Consider the following 10,649-nt stretch of genomic DNA (forward strand, 5'->3'; position numbering starts at 1 on the left):
GGTCGAGTAGAAGGGCTGTCGAGAGTTTGGGGTCGATAGGAGGAGTGTAGAATCCATAGGAATTGAGAGAAAAATTGACAGAGAAACTGCTGCTGCTGCTGCTCTGAAGAACAAGGAATCGGCCACGGTTTCTTCATCCAAATCGCAACAGTTTCTTCATCTTCGCAACAGCATATTCAGCCACAGAACTTTATTTTTCGTCACCATTTGTTTCTCTGTAACAGTCCAACATCGTCTTCGCAACAGAAACTGCTGTTGCGATTTCTCTGTTGCATTGTTTACTCATTTGTAATCAACTTTGGAGCAATAATAATATATTTTGAGACTATGATTAATATGAGGAGCTAAACCCCAACACTGGGGTGATGGAGGAAGCCTTATTTCACACTTGGGTAATTATATTTAATTCTTCTCATGACTTTTGCACTAATTTTAATTGAAATTATGATTTGAAAAAATTAGTTGTCATTTGATTTGATGCGGCATGCTTAGCTTAGATGATTTGATGCCTCATGCATAACATTTACATCTAATATTTGGAGAATTTATCTTGGCAAAATAAGAGTCAATATATTTTATATATTTACTGAGCTATAATTGTTAAAAGAATCATTATTTGAACCTTAAGAAATGAATTCGGTGGAATCCTAAACCCCAGTACCTCTTGCACCATTGTTAATATTTTTGTGTATATAATTTTTATAAATCTAAAAATCCTTCACCTTCATAAGTCCGAGTTTGAACGATACCCCTTACCACTACAACTACAACCCACATTAAATCTTTAATCACCGGTTCATCTTTCCTCCTTCTCGTGGAATTTGCTTCTTCTTTGTCATGGGAGTTTCCTTTTTATTCTTTGTCATTTCATTTCCTTCAGCAACCTTCCCCTTCGCGGCCTTTCCACCTTGTTTTTGATTGACCTGGCCTTCTTCCTCTGGAATTGCGTTATTATCTTCCTCGATACGAATTTTTGTTTCATTGGTTTCCTCCTCATCCTCCTGCGTTCTGCTCAGTTCTTTGCTAGACTCTATCGTAAATACCATCAATTGTTCGACTCTTCTTTCTTCGCTGACTTTCTTCCTTTGTTCCATCTTCTTTCTTAACTTCTCCTCGTAGTTATGCACGTCTTTTGTTATACATTATTTTGCGTCTCTCAGATCTCCTCTTATCTCCCCGATTCCGCTTGGCATTGGGAACCGGATTGCCTGGTGATATGTCGACGCAACTCCCTTTATTCCATGTATCCAAGGCCACCCTATGAGAGCATTGTAGGGAGAATCGACATCCACGACACAGACTATGACCTTCGTCTCTAGTTCGCCAGCGAGAATCTTCACGGTCCCCTTCGGCTTAGACACTACCCCATTGAACCCATATTTGTTATATGTAGAAGGTACAAGATCTGAGTCCTTGTATCCCATGGTCCTAAAGGTATGGTAAAAGAAGATATCGAATGAACTCCTAGTATCAACTAAGATTCTGTCTATTGCCCAAATTCTCCTTTCCTCAGCTTTCTCTTCCTCCCATCTGGAATATTTTCTGAATCCCAAGGCGACGACCAGAGGATTTGTGTGCGAAATTTCCCCACCAATTGCATCCTTCGCCGAGAAGGTTATCTCCCTCTTCTGCCATTCCTCTAGCAGCTCTTTCGTCATGACGTTGAATATTTCGTTTCCCTCGAAATTCCTCTTGTGTACTCTTTTAAGAACTTTGTCATGAAAGTCTTGGAGACTTCTTGCCACGTGAATTATCGAATTACAGTTTAATTGTTGCTTTCCTCGGTCTATCTCGATCCGGTATATTGGCTGATTCTCACGAGGTGACGGGGGTGGCACATAACCCTCTAGGAAATGCGCGAGTTTCCCTTGGTCTATCAAGCGAAGTATAATTCGCCGAACGTTCCTGCAATCACCTGTTTGGTGTCCATGGAAGCGATGGTACTTACAAAATTCATGGCTTCGAGACCCTAGTGGGGGCTCTTTTCCGAAATTTGGTGGGGGCGGGATTTCCTCCGTCAGCACTATTGCCTCCCACACTTTTTCCACAGTTGTGTTAAGTCGTGGGAGTTTCACATCTTCAAAGATTGGTCCATTGGGCCTCTTTCCTCGCATCTAGGTCCCTGATTATTCCTAGGTTGGTATCTTGTATTGTAGCTTCGTGTCACATGATTTCTTCGTTTTGACTCCTCATACCTTTGTTGATCAATCCACTCCTGATCTCCACTCGATACGGACACAAGCTTTGTTGGGACGGGAACTGTTGGCTCTCCCTTTGCTTGCCCGAGTTTATCCTCTACTGCGTGCACCGCCCTTGGTAATAGCATAGAATTCCCTTCTTTCGCCGGGGCCAACGTCATTTCGCTGACCTGCCTCTGCTTTTCCTCCAACGTTATGTATTCCTCCTGGTACTCCCTCAGCTCACTCATCGTTATCGAGTTTGGAATAATGAACATCTGTGTGTACAGCAGGTCCTTTGGGATCAAAGCATTCACGAAGGCTAAGATGAAGTTTCGTTCATCAACTCTCCCGGCTAACTTGCTGCACACTGTTCTCCATCTCGTGACAAACCCCCGCAAGCTTTCTGTTTCCCTTCTTCTCAAGTTGAACAGTATCTCTATCCCTGGTCTCAACAAGTTGTTTCTTGTGTACGTCGTCAATAAAATCCTCTGAAAATCTTTGAATGATGATATTTACTTTTCCGGGAGTCCATCAAACCAGGCTAATGCCTCCCCTGTTAAGCTCGCGGGGAAATATCGAGAAAATACTGCATCATTTCGTCCCCATTGCATCAGCGAAAGGGTATATTGCTTCAAGTGTTTCACTGCACTTTCCGATCCACTGAATATGCTCGTAAGCGTTGGTAACACGCATTTCTCCGGGATGTCCGCATGCATGATCTCATAGGTGAATGGTGATTTATCTGCTTCCTCTATTGCTTCTGCTAACTGTACTCTTCCACCTCTTCGTGAGTTATTAATTAAAGCCCTCATGTCTCTCAACTTGTTCAGGAATTCTTGGTTCAAGTTTCCTCCATCCTCCTCATGGGGATGACCTCTCATCACGCTACGCCTCCCTTCGCCTGGTCGTCGCCTTTCCTCCTCGTCTCGGATAAGAATCGCCCGACGTTGCAGTTTGTCCTCTTGCCTCTGTTCCTCCTTATGTCTCCGCCTCTAATCTTTCCATTGTGAGATCTCCAGTTCTCTTCTCAAGTCTCTTTCTTCATCTTCATTCATTCGTCGTCTTCTTCTTCGTCCTTCTTCATCTTCCTCGTGGTCATGCCGCAGTTCGTCTTCCTCCGAAGATACAGTGTTTCCTTCCGAATCAATGGCATTCATCTCCACATTCTCGTTAAGTCGCCGGTTTTGTTGCCTCAACCTAGCATTATGCCTTTCCAACTGCACCTGTTGTTCCACCAAGTCCCGGTCCCGTTCTCGTTCACGGTGGAGCGTCTCCCTTAGCTGGTCCAACATCATGTTTTATTTTCCGATATTCTCTTCCATCTCCCCGCGAGTCATCTCCTCCTCGACAACGATGTCTATATCGTATGTGTGCAGTGAACCTTCCCTGAGGACATCTTCCTCCGTCTGCCGCTGGTTCTCTTCCCGTCTGCCTCCTACAGCTGATGTTCCGGACCGTTCCATCCTTCCTCTCCTCGCCTCTATACGTTTGCTTCTTCTTGTTGCTATCACATGCCTTGCTCGATCTGGTGCCCTGGCCATCTAACAATCTTCAACTTCCACGATCTTTCTGCTTTTCATGCGAAATTCCAAGATATTTTCCTATTCTATGTCCCTAACCTTGTCTACGAATGTAAAAACTCGAGATATACAACCCTAATTTTAAACAACTCGCTAGATCTATAATCTCTACAATCTCTAAGACAACTTCTTTCCTTTTCTAACTCTTAGATGAGGATAAACCCCCAATCTAAGTTCCCTGTTTCTGGACGCCAAAATATGATTACCGGAAATCCAGTAACACACCCAAATGGAGAATATGCAAGATCTAAGACTTAATAAACACTGGAACTTAAACTTATTTATTAATCTCAAGCGAAATACAAGTTGCACTCGTGGGTTACAAGGAAACTCTAATCCCTTCTCCCAGACTATGCTAGACCTTTCCCTCTCCAAAAGATCTCTCCCTTTACATTGTCCAGAGGTCTTTATTTATAGGCTTAAGCAACCTTAGTGGCATACAACTCATATCATCTCGCCGAGGTTACTTTATGCTTCGCCCAGAGCATATTCCATAAAGTTTTTCCCCACCTTTCGCTGACTTCACGTGGTCTTGTCAGGACACCTGTCCTTTTTCCTGCTCCTACTTCGTGGCTTATCTTCTTCGCCAAGTAATCTTTTCGTGACTTCACCTTAGTATCTTGATGGTCCTTCTACTTTATTCGGGGTGGAGAGGTACCTCGCGCTTGGGATTTGAATTTCGCCTTCTGATATTGACTGATTTGACAGGCACTGACGCAGATATTTGACTAGGATTTCCTTACCTTACTTGGTATGACACGTGGCAATCCTATTTCGTGTACCTACAAACATCTTAAGCAAAGCATTGACTTCAGAAAGCAAGATAAATATAGAGACTAACTAAGGTAGCATTAAATAATCTAACACTGAACTATAAAGACTGATTTGTTCAGCCTGAGAACCAAAATAGAAAAAAGGAGAACAAAACTGAGAATTTTATTTACAACCCTAAAAAACTGAGACAGTAATCGTACATCTCTTACATATAAGAGTCTCCATAGATAAATCAGACATGGTTATTTCTTAAATGAAGGAAAACCTAGCAAAGAAAGACTCATATTCCAAATCTGAATCTTCTGCACTAATATTGACACCAAGGCTCGTCTCCGCCGAATATGCCAACCATTATGTCAATGAAACGTCCCCATGACAAACCTAAAATTATTTTCATTTGAGATGAAAAAATATAGTGCTAGTCAGCAAGGATGAATAATTTATGGATTGGGTGCGAGATCTTATAAAAATCCAAGATTTTATTTGGTAAAATACTAAAATCATCACGGATATTAAAGGGAATCTCAGTAGAAAGATTATGGATAAAAATGAGGATCAGATCTAGATTCTGAGAGGGAGACAGAAATGGAGGAGACTTCAGCCGTTTGTTTAGAAAAGGAGACACTGGTTGTCGAACTCTTTTCTTTTTTATATCATTTTCCCAAAACCCTAACCATCTTGAGACATCATAGAGGCCCATGCTAAGCCCATGGTTCGTCTTGGCGGATCTGCTCTAGAGACCCAGGTTTGGTTAACAACTTGTGGCCATTGCCGGAGTCATGGTTGGTTGTGTCGTGTCGTATCGTATAGATCGCTACTGATTCAGATACAGGTGATACCGGTGATAGTTATTGATACTGGCCGGTGCGAAATGTATTTGTCTGAATAAGATATTTTCACCCTCTATTGTATTAAATTTGCATGATAGATGTTTAAATATACTTTTAAGTGTATAATAGAGATTTTTTTTTATGAGAGTGTATAATAGAGATACAAATTATGGAGAAAGAAAAGTATTGTAATTCAAAAAGGTCACTATGTTAGATATTATTTTATTCTTTTTAAAGGAGATAGGTGATAAATAAATTATTACTTAATAAAACATCAATAATTAGTGTATATTATTTTCTTCGCTAGACATTATTTGAATTAATACATTCTTTGACAATATACACTAAACAAATTAGATGGCTAAATTTGCTTTTATGTTGATTATACTCCTCGCAGTAGTAGGCTTAAATGAATCTTCAAAGGATCCTTTCTTTTTTTTTTTTTCTTTTGATACGACAACATCAATTGTCCAAGGGCGGAACAATGTAGTGACTAGGGCTGCACAGGAACCGTCCCGTCCCATGGAACCGTACCGGAACCGCAGGAACCGTACCGGTACCGTCCAGGAACCGTGATCATACGGGACAGGTACAAGTACCAAAAACTGGTACCGTGCCTAGAGTAGGTACAAGTAACGGTTCTAGGCTATTCCCGTCCCGTCCCGTCCCGTAGTACCGAGGATCTGTATCCGTTGATTTTAGGATTAAATCCTGGCCGTTGATATTAGGGGTTATACCCTTTTCTTAGTCTCCATCGTATTCTCGGACATTCTCCTTGTTTCCTTCTCCTTCTTCCTTCTTCCCTCTCTCGTTTTTCAGTTTCCTCTCAGAGAAGAGAAGATGCCAAACTTTTAGTTTTGATTTCCTTTCCATCATCATCATCTGTATAAGACTTCAGTATCCATTTACGTAAATGGATCTGCTCTAAAGAACTGTTTTTCTTTTGTATCAACAAAGAGGTGAAGAATCTGAAGATCGTTTAATCCTCTTTGTTCTTTGGTCTTTGTGTATATTTTTTTGGGGGTTATGTACTCTGAAGAATAAGGTTCATGTTCTAATAGATTTCGTTTTGAATAATACTGCAGTTGGAAGTAGAGAACGGAGATTTGAGGTCATCTGTCAGTGATAATTCTTCAGTTGCTACTGAAAATCGAGGTAAGTTCATCTTTAATCTCTAGTTTTATGTTTTGGATTCAATTTTGGTTTTTATTTATTTTCGATTTTGATTTTGATTTTGTATGGAACTAAGAAATCATGATAAGCTTCAGTTATGTTTGGGTATGAATGAATTGAATTTTTTGTGAGAAACATATCTCAATTTCAGGCATTTCCATAAGTAAGTCCTTGTTATAATCTAAGGATGTGTAATTTCTTTTGAAATTGAAAGAATGATATACAACATGGTTATGTGAAATTGCTTTTGAAATCCAGATTAGCTTTCTGTAATTCCTTTGAATTTGTGGTGCTAACCAATAGTTTCTTTGAAGAAGACGGTGAGTTTCATTTCAAACCCTAGTTTCATTTACCTAATTTTACTTGTTTATCTCATCTCTCTTTTCTTCTCTAAGTGAGTTGTTGTGATTGTCACAGAATCCCGGCGCCAATTTCCTTCTAGTCGGAGTCTGATCGTGAATTTTCTACTCTATTAGGTATGTTAATATGTTATCTCGTTATTGTTCTTTACTGTAGTCTTGTTACTGTTTTTTTTTTTCTGATTTTTTTAGTTTAATTTGTTCTAAATTGGTTGATTAATCAGTTAGGAAGAGAAATCTAGGTTACGAGTGAACCTAATTTATAGTGGATTGTTCGTAATTATGATATTTATTAAGTATTTGTGATGATTTTAGGTTTATTTACGGTCTATTGGTCATCTTTGGTTTGATCTCTTGTTGTGGAAAGATTATAGTTCTGACTCATTGTGTTACTCTTATCTGCACTAAGATGCAGGTGGCCCTGGCCCTGTTTTATTTAACACTTTTACTTTTGTTTTTCATTTCAGGTGGATGCAAATACAACTCAAAGTGAAGCTTCAACTGAAATTAGTTCTTCTATTCACCCTACATCTGTACCTGCACCTTCTGCTGATGCTCAGCAAGCTGCACAATCTGCTCCAACCGAAGCTAATTTAGAAGTTTAAAGATTTTTGTTAATGTATGAATTCAGGTCTTAAGACTCTTAAAAGTTAAAGTTTTTAAGCTTAGAACTTTCAAGTATTTTTGCTTTTTTTTTTTACATAAGTAGATATGCTACGGGTAAAGAACCGGACCCGTCCCGTCCCGTCCCGAGTTAAACAGGTACAGGTCCCGTCCCGTCCCGTACTGCACAGGTACAGGTACAAGGTACAAAGTACAGGTACCGGCCATAGGGAGGTACAGGTACTGAGTTAGACAAAAACCCGTCCCGTCCCGTCCCATGTGCAGCCCTAGTAGTGACTTGGGCTGGCTTAAAATCTAAAAATTACATTTTATAGTGCAAGTCAAGCCAATTTATTTTCAAGCCACCCAATATTCATTTTCTAGCTCCGCCACCATAATTGTTAATTTATGACACGTCATTAATTAGCACAAATTAACTTATCAAAGTTTTATTATTGTATTGCAAGGGTACTCAACTCACTTGGAGGGCCGGATCAAGCCTAACACAAAATAAGTTATTGTCATGCTATAAGTGTTACAACTTTTACACTATAAAAACAACGCCGAATTGGAATTTTTAGTTAGCGAAAAAAGAAAAATAATTGTGTACTCTCAGTATGATAATGCTGAGTCTCGTTGAAGACTGCTTTATACTACAATACATCCGTAGGAGGCGATGAAAAGTTATAAATGTATAAGATGTCGGAGATTACTAAAGGACTAGTATAAAGATGGAGTTGTGTACGACCTTGTTTACCACCAAACTCTAGTATTCTACTTGCAGTTTTACACACTACGGACATTGACAATAAATTGGATGAAGATTGATCTAAAAACCTCCACCAACATTCCAAAAGGAAGAAAATCAACTAATTATAGTCTTACCCATTTTCGTATGAATATCATAAGAGAGTACGAAATGTTTTTCCTTTTTTTTTGAAATTTGTATTCATGTTAATTTATTTGTGTACTCTTAATTACTAGCATAATATCAGACATATTTCTGGATTTGTAGTTCGTCTTCATGATCGAGGGATGTTTTACCATGGTAGACGTGAGTTTTGGTAAGTTTTAAAATCAAATTCTATGCAAGTTGCATCCACAGACGGATACACACTAGCCATAATTAAGATATACAACTTATCTTCTTTTTTTTCCACAACAGGATATACTTATCTCTACACTATTTATAATTTTCAACTACCTAGTAATAGCAGCAGCTTCACTCTATCCTGGTACAACGATTCAACCACCTAAGTTTCGAAGTCTGTTAAGATTTGAATCATAAACTTAGAACACTAAAGTTTATGTGAAGCATTAGATTCATCCTTCACTAATGCAAAAAAAGCTGCAACCCTTACTACATCATCGGAGTTAGTTGTAGAAGATGAAACACGAGTCTGGTCCCAAAATCAAAGCAGAAGCAAGTCATGATTAAGTAAGGACTAAATCATACTTATAGTCCACAATCTTCTCCGGAAAGATCGATATCATTCCATTTTAGTAACAAACTCTGTTCCTCAACCTTACTATATATATACCGACAGTTGTTTATAATTTGTTCCTGAACTCGTTCTCAACAGATTCCGATTTACTTTCTGCAAATCTTGGCGAATTAAGCCAGTCCAAGCTCGTAACCCAGCTTGTATATTGTTTTTTAATTTGCAAAGGTTATTCAGCAGGTCAAGCACATCCGCTATCCTTAGCATTACACTCTAGGACTGCGGATGTTTTCACTGAGGATATTCCGCGGCGGAGATTGGGAAAGGGATATTTTTAGAATGCTACTGGGGTTGTGGTAGGGGAAACGGCCGTGATTGGTAATAATGTGTCGATTTCGCATCATGTAATGTTGGGTGGGTGTAGGTACACAAAATAGGCTCGCCACGTGGTCGCACAGGAAGGCACGAGTTAGGTCTGAAGAATCTCATTCAAAGATCTTGCATCGTTCCCCAAGATCCCAATCAGTGACTTGTCAAATCAAAAGTCAGAATCACCTTGTTACTGATTAACGACACGAAGTAAGAAAACCTGTACGCAAGGAGGCATCCCAAAACGAAGTAACTCGCATAAAAAATCTAAAACACGAAGGATCAATTGCAACATTTTAAAAGATGAAATTTAGATGCCTGGTATTCCCTTCCTTTTTCTTTTTGGCGGCTTGAAGTCTCGTGAATGGCAGTAGTTTTTAAACGGTTTCAGTTAAAATACCTCTTGGATACCTGTCATTGGCAGCAGTTTGATCTTTTTTCTTATGGTATAGCATGTTACAGAAGAAATTGGTCTTCAGAATTCTGTGTTTTGTATCCAAGTTGTGGGCATTCGAGGTTCCTATAATGGTTCTAGTGATACAAGAGGTATGTAAGTTTCGTACTTGCTTTTTATATTTTTTTAACTTTATATGAAAACTTTCTCCTGCTTATCATTTACAATTGAAACTTATTCATGTTGGTTAGTTGGAACTTTGAAGTTAAAATAGGTGTAACTGAAGACCGTGCTAAATGGCATTAGTGGCCCCTTGCATGTGAATGAAGTATCAATCCTTTTTTGCATATGCATCCATGAATTTAGGTCATTGTTATGATAGTATATGAATGGTTCTAGTGATACAAGAGGTATGTAAGTTTGGGACTTGCTTTTTAGATTTTTTTAACTTTATATGAAAACTATCTCCTGCTTATCATTTACAATTGAAACTTATTCATGTTAGTTGGAACTTTGAAGTTAAAGTAGGTGTAACTGAAGACCGTGCTAAATGGCATTAGTGGCCCCTTGCATGTGAATGAAGTATCAATCCTTTTTTGCATATGCATCCATGAATTTAGTTCATTGTTATGATAGTGTATGAATTTAGCCACTTCTGTTTTGATGGTAGTTTACCAAATACGTTTGCTATCAAGAGCTATCAGTAATGTGATTGTTTGGCTTTACAGATGCCAAGCGCTTAATTGGTAGGAGATTCAGTGACACCACCGTCCCTGCCTACTACGACGATTCTCAGCGTCAAGCTACAAAGGATGCTGGATCCATTGCTGTTCTTAATGTTATGAGTATCATCAATGAGCATACAGCCGCAGCAATTGCCTATGGTTGCCACCATTGCAATAATTAATCCTCGGAATCTGAATGACAGCATTATCTGATCTGCAA

The 10,649-nt window shown here is 39.2% G+C and overlaps 1 long non-coding RNA gene and 1 pseudogene across 1 annotated transcript; both read left to right on the top strand.

Annotated features, from left to right (window-relative positions):
- Nucleotides 1–1,718: 1,718 nt before the first annotated feature.
- The window catches only part of LOC113316327, a 28,079-nt pseudogene continuing 19,148 nt past the window's right edge, over nt 1,719–10,649 (top strand).
- Nucleotides 6,160–7,013, top strand: LOC113317864. The gene is made up of 3 exons (XR_003344065.1): nt 6,160–6,323; nt 6,450–6,519; nt 6,955–7,013. It is a non-coding gene; the product is annotated as an uncharacterized LOC113317864 (long non-coding RNA).

This window comes from Papaver somniferum, chromosome 10, assembly GCF_003573695.1.
Source record: "Papaver somniferum cultivar HN1 chromosome 10, ASM357369v1, whole genome shotgun sequence".
NCBI classification, from domain to species: Eukaryota; Viridiplantae; Streptophyta; class Magnoliopsida; order Ranunculales; family Papaveraceae; genus Papaver; species Papaver somniferum.